The 6,181-nt window shown below is 51.1% G+C and overlaps 1 protein-coding gene and 1 long non-coding RNA gene across 2 annotated transcripts in view; one reads left to right on the top strand and one right to left on the bottom strand.

Annotated features, from left to right (window-relative positions):
* Positions 1–1,775: 1,775 nt before the first annotated feature.
* The window catches only part of LOC144218136 (uncharacterized), a 6,263-nt gene continuing 1,857 nt past the window's right edge, over positions 1,776–6,181 (bottom strand). The window contains exons 3-4 of the long non-coding RNA XR_013331058.1: positions 5,144–5,279; positions 1,776–2,015 (exon numbers count right to left, since the gene is read on the bottom strand). This is a non-coding gene — a long non-coding RNA (uncharacterized LOC144218136). The remainder of the gene's footprint in view (positions 2,016–5,143; positions 5,280–6,181) is intronic.
* Positions 5,372–6,181, top strand: part of HVCN1 (hydrogen voltage gated channel 1) — a 36,900-nt gene continuing 36,090 nt past the window's right edge. Inside the window, exon 1 of the mRNA XM_077747970.1 lies at positions 5,372–5,392. The gene's annotated coding sequence lies outside the window, so the exon portion shown is untranslated. The remainder of the gene's footprint in view (positions 5,393–6,181) is intronic.

Genomic DNA, 6,181 nt, shown 5'->3' with positions numbered 1-6,181 from the left:
ATGGAGAGCTTCCACGCCCCTTCCAGGGACGCCGCCTTCCCAGCACCTCCACGTGTTCACCAACCAGGAAGCTCTCTGGCCTCTTCACCTTAGTTTTTAACAGAGTCTCCATCATGCAGCCCCTGTTGATTCCGTCACTGGCTACCGGTGACTAACGCAGCCTCCAGCCCCTCTCCCCTCCCCGGGGAACAGGTAGGGGTGGGACTGAATGTTCTAACCCCTGGCCACCAGCCCCCCATCCTTAGGGGCTCCCAAAGATGCTAAGACGCTCCCTGTGCTCTTATCACTTAGGAAATTACAAGGGTTTCAGGAGCTCTGGCCCGGAGCCACGGATGAAGACCGAAATGTCTATTTCTTCTGTCACAACATCACACCCCAACACTCTCTGCCGAGTTCCAGACTCAAATCCTACTGCCCACATGACGCCTCCACTTCGACAATCCAAACCAAACATTATCACTGACAGCTGGGGTGTCCCTTCCCAGGGTTTTCCATCTCGGTGAGGGCACCGCAGGGTACTCAGGCGCGTCCTCCCCCCCCCGCCCCCCCCACATCCAGGCCACACACTGTTCTCGTATCTGCTCTACCTCTGGAATCCACGCCCTTCTCTGGCCTGCACTCCCACGCCTGCCTTCCCTGAGATCCATCCCTACCCAACCAGAGTTAACTGCAGTAAAAGCAAATTCTATCAATGGATGAAAGAATCAAATAACTGTATGGCTACAGCCACTTGATGGGATGTTCAGCCATAAGGGAATGAAGTACTGATCCACGCTTCAACATGAAGGAGCCTCAAAAACACACCGAGTGAGAGAAGCCAGTCATGAAAGGCCACATATGGTATGACTCCATATATAGAAATATCCAGGGGCACCTGGGTGGCTTAGTCGGTTAAGTGTCCGACTTCAGCTTAGGTCATGATCTCACAGTTTGTGAGTTTGAGCCCTGCATCAGGCTCTGTGCTGACAGCTCAGAGCCTGGAGCCTGCTTTGGATTCGGATTTCCTCTGTCTCTGCCCCCTCCCCTACTCATGCTCTGTCTCTGTCTCTCAAAAATAAATAAATGTTAAAAAATTAAAATAAAAAAAAAGAAATGTCCAGAATAGGCAAATCCATAGAGATGGAAAGCAGGTGCTTTGGGCTGGAGAGGAGTTGGGAATGGAGACCAACTACTTAATGCGTACAGGGTTTCCTTTTAAGATAATGGAAAATTCTGGAACTGAGCAGTGCTAAAGGCTTTACATCATTGTGAATGTACCGAATGCCACTGATTGTAAACTCTGTAATGGTTAAAGTGGTAAAGTTTATGTTATGTGTATTTTACCACAATAATTTTTTTTAAATCAAACTATGTCCCTCCCCTGCTTAAAGTTCCCATGGCTTCTTGCACTTCATATGAACTCCAGTACTTCCTGTTGGCCTCTGCTTCCCTCTCTGACCTACTCTCTTCCCCTCCTCCCATGTTTGGATAATTCTGGTCTCCTTTTGGTTTCTCAACAGGCCAAGCTCTTTCCCACCTCAGGCCCTTTGCACATACTGTTCTTACTGCTAAGAAGCCTTTCCCCTCCCTTCATGATTGGCTCTACCTCAGTTTTCAGTATTAATTTAAATGCCACAGAGAGGCCTTCCCCAACCATCCTACCTTGGTGGGACCTCAACTCTACCCCCACCACTATAACTCTCTGTCATAACTCCCTGGTCATTTCTTTCATAACCATCATCAGGTCTTTGTGTGCATCCCTATGGAGAGAAATTTCCACGAAAGGAGGCGGGACCTGTCTGTCTTGTTCTTCTCTGTGTTCTCAGTGCCTGGCACATAGTTGTGCTCAGAAGCTTAATTCCTTAATTAATTGAAAGATCACCCAGCTATCAAGGGAAGGGATGGAGGGAGAATTTAAACCCAGGTCTCTTCGATGCCAACTTCTATGTTCTTTCTACTTCCAGATGATTCTGAACTGTGTATGATGCAGAAGCTTGAACCAAGTATCAGAGAAGGGGGTCAGAGTTAGCCATGACCTTTAAAAAAAAAAAAAGCATTGTTTTTTTTGTGGGAGAGAGAGACAGAGACAGAGACAGAGAATTCCAAGCAGGATCCATGCTGTCAGCCCAGAGCCTGAAACAGTGCGCAGTCTCAAGAACCCTGAGATCATGACCTGAGCCAAAATCAAGAGTCAGACACTTACCCTCTGAGGCACCCAGGGACCCCTAGCCATAACCTTTTAATGTAGCTATGTGATCATGCATAGGAATGCAAGCCTTGTTTGGCCGTCACTGCTATAGATGAGTCCTATCTGGTGGCAAGGCAGCCTCGAGACCCAGACGCAGACGTAGCTCTGGGAAATCCAAACAGGGCCCCTGCTGAGGTCTCATGGACTCCTCTCTCCTCCTTTCTGTGTTTTGCGTTCTCCTAAGTTCTGGTTTTGCCCTAGGAAGGGAAGTGATCAACGGCAGCAGCTGAAGACACTGGCCAGGAGGAACCAAAACCAGCCGAGGCAGCCCTCTCTCTTCCCACCAGAGTAAAGCCAGAACTGGCCAATGCCCTGGCCCAGTGCCAGCCAGCCTGGGGCACAAGCAGACCCAGAGCAGGGGGCGTTTTGACCTTCCTTAGAACGTCCATGAACATCAAAAGGCGGGCACCCAGAAAGCTCCTGGAACTGTGACAGACACATACTTGAGCAAGCCGGGCTTACTGCTTGGGAAGAGATGTGAAGGTTGGGGCAGGGGCTCCCTTGTGCAAGAGAACTGTGTTAGCCTTGCCCAAGCCAAGTCCTTCCTCTAAAGCTGGAGCTCCTAGTCTCTTTTGTGTCATGAGTCCTCCCCTCAGGGTAATGTCTTTAAATCCATGATATAGAATGCATTCCATTACCAAAGACCCATTATCTTGAAATGCAGTTATTGAATTATTTTTTAAAATGTGATAAGTAAATGAAGTTATTTGCTAACATATTTAAACTATGAGAACTAACAGCTGGTTTAGTTACTTTGGTAATTTTGCAGTAGTGGTGAAGGGTGAGTTATATTTGAAGGTGTCTGCAGTAACTATCTTGTGATTTGAAGACATCTGTGATCTCGATCTATGACGAAGTCGTGGGTACTGCCAATACAAGGATGATTTGCTACCTACATTCACCATGGAAGGAAATGGCTCAATTTCAGTTAGAGGTTATTGAAAATGAAGTAATTTTTCCCCATCCTAGACTACTGGCCTCTTAGACTCTGGAGCATAGAGGAATGTGCTCCACTCTCGCCTCCCCAACTCAAATGGGAGCTCTCTGAGGACAGAGCTGTTCCTTTATCTTATATTAAGCGTCAAAAAAGAGCCTGCCTGGGGCGCCTGGGTGGCTTAGTTGGTTAAGCGTCCGACTTTCGCTTGGGTCATGATCTCGCAGTTTGTGGGTTCGAGCCCCGCGTCAGGCTCTGTGCTGACTGCCAGCTCAGAGCCTGGAGCCTGTTTCGGTCTGTGACTCCCTCTCTCTCTGACCCTCCCCTGCTCACGCTCTCTCTCTCTCTCTCTCTCTCTCTCTCCCAGAAATAAAAAAGAAAAAAAAAATTAAAAAAAAAAAAAGAGCCTGCCTACCACACGGTGGGCGTCCAATGCTACTCGGTTGAGTCTCTTGGATTTTCTAGGTAGACAATCACATAGATTACAGATCAAAGGTTTTCTCTTTCTCTCTTTTTTTTTTTTATATTTCTAGGAGAGAGAGAGAGACAGCGTGAGCAGGGGAGGGTCAGAGAGAGAGGGAGTCACAGACTCTGAAACAGCCTCCAGGCTCTGAGCTGGCAGTCAGCACAGAGCCCGACGCGGGGCTCGAACCCACGAACCGCGAGATCATGACCTAAGTGAAACTCGGACGCTTAACCGACTAAGCCACCCAGGCACCCCAAAGGTTTTCTCTTTTCAATCTTTGTCCTTCTCATCTCCTCTCTGGTCTCACTGCCTTAGCTAGAGTCTTGGTACAATGTTGAATAGAAACCCTGATGGTGGGTACCTTATCTTATTATGCTCAGTATTCACTTATTAATTCATGCAGCAGAAATGTAAAGCACCTACTACGTGCCAAACTCGGAGCTGGGGATAAAGATGTAACAAACTTGAGCTCTTTTCTTGTCCAACTGAGAAGCCTGAGTAGTAGAGGTATTTCTGTGCACAGAAATCTTGAGAACATTACTAAATTCTCCAGACTTGCTGACCTGCTCTCTCAGGATCCTGATCCCTAAAAGGTGTGGAAATAAGTCCCTGCTGGTGGCCCCAGTCCCCAGAGCATAGGTGAGGCTGGCGACTGCTGGCCTCCCCGGGGCCTGCTGCAGAGCTGGGCAGGGAGGCATCACCGGGAGGGAGGGATAATGAGAGATGCCTCCAGCAGGGGTCAGCCAGAAGATCAGGCCTGGGCCAAGGTTGAGCCTTGCCTTCCTAGGGCCTGTTGAGGCCACCACCTGTTTGCACTAAGTTGTAACTATAGGCAGGACCAATTGTTAAAACCCACGGAAGGAGGATCACAGCTTCCAGGTGGCGGGGTGGAGGGGTTTAGGTGGGGAGATACCTGTTACCTGTTCTCTCCACCTCTTCCCTTCCCAGACCCTGAGGGAGTGAATGCAGGGGCCCGTTCAGTGCACATATCCTCTCCACTCTGTCCAGCTGGCATTGGTAGGGGGGGAGGGACATTTTTAATAAAATAGAAGGTTGAGGGGTGTCCAGGTGGCTCAGTTAGGTAAGCAGCCGACTTCAACTCAGGTCATGATCTCCCAGTTAATGAGTTCAAGCTCTGTGTCGGGCTCTGTGCTGACAGCTCAGAGCCTGGAGCCTGCTTTGGATTCTGTGTCTCCCTGTCTGCCTCTCCCCCACCCATGCTCTGTCTCTCTGTCTCTCAAAAAATAAATAAGCATTTAAAAATTAAAAAAAAAAAGTTGATGTTTAAAATGGACCAGACTGTGGCTTAGGGATCAGAATAAGAATGTTGTAATAACAAAATGTGACTGAGAAGTCAGATTGAACTGAGATGTTTTTAAGAAAGCCTACTGCCCAGGAAGAGGTTGGGGGCAGGTTTGGGAAGAGCAGACTCAATGGAAGCCAATGGAAACAACACCCCTGGAGACTACAGGCCCCCAGAGATGTCCCCATTCTAAGCCCCAAGGCCCGTGAATACCTGGGGAAAGGGTGTGATTAAGTCAAGGGTGTTGCTGATGGGCCCAGTGTAATCAAGGGGGTCTTCTTTGAAGGGAGGAAGGCCAGCTCTAGAGGAGATGGGATGATGAAAGCACAGGTCACAATGAAGCCACCAGCTGGAAAAGACAAGGAGCGAGTTCCCCACTGGAGCCTCCAGAAGGAACACAGCCCTCCCACCACCGTGACTGTAACCCTATTAAGACCATTTCGACTACCGACCTCCACAGCTGTAAGATTCGGGACTCGTGTTGTTTTAAACCACTGGGTTTGTGGTGACCTGTCACAGGGAAGCTCCCAGGACGCCCAGGATTGAGACTCCTCCCACCCCAATTAAACCAGAAGCAGGGAGGTGCGCAGGAGAGTGCCTCTGCCCTGAGGAGTTTGGGACAAATGGTCTTTTTAGGAAGACGGAAGCTCCCAGAAACTGATGCCAGCACAGCCCCGGAATGAAGTGTGAGCGGCGTGCTGGAGGAACCCGGGGGGAGGGACACGGGAGCTCCGGGAAGGTGGGTTCGAGTCAGCCTGGCAAGGGGGCTCGGACTGCAGCTCTGTCCTCCTTGCCAATACCAGCCCCCAGCAAGGACCCCCGCTCCACTGCCAGACACAGGCCCCCATTCAGGGGTGTCCTGACAGCCTCAGGGTTGGCCAGACCCTGAGGACATTCTGCCCAGTCTCCCACCCCTACGTGGCAGATGCAGCGCAGGGGACCGGCAAAGCCACCCAGAGCCACGCCGAGGTAGTGAGGGCGGGGGCGCCGCCAGAAGTCAGGCCCCGCTTCCCCGAGGGTGTGCGGCGGGGAGGAGAGTGTTTCCGCCCCCACCGCATCCCGCAGGAGGAAGGAAGCGGTTCCCTCCTCCCACCCCTTCCCTCAGGCTCGCCTGGGACAGGGTTCTCGTGACTCGCGCTTGGCTTCCACGGGCGGACCTTTGTCCATCCGCGGGGCCGCGGGAGGCCCAGGCCAGGCTCGGGGCCGCGCCCGGGAGCGCGCCGGGTGGGGGGCGGGGCGAGCCAGGGACCC

This window comes from Crocuta crocuta, unplaced genomic scaffold (genome assembly GCF_008692635.1).
Source record: "Crocuta crocuta isolate KB4526 unplaced genomic scaffold, BGI_CrCroc_1.0 scaffold29, whole genome shotgun sequence".
Classification (NCBI taxonomy): Eukaryota; Metazoa; Chordata; class Mammalia; order Carnivora; family Hyaenidae; genus Crocuta; species Crocuta crocuta.
This window is presented reverse-complemented; position numbering and strand designations above follow the sequence as displayed.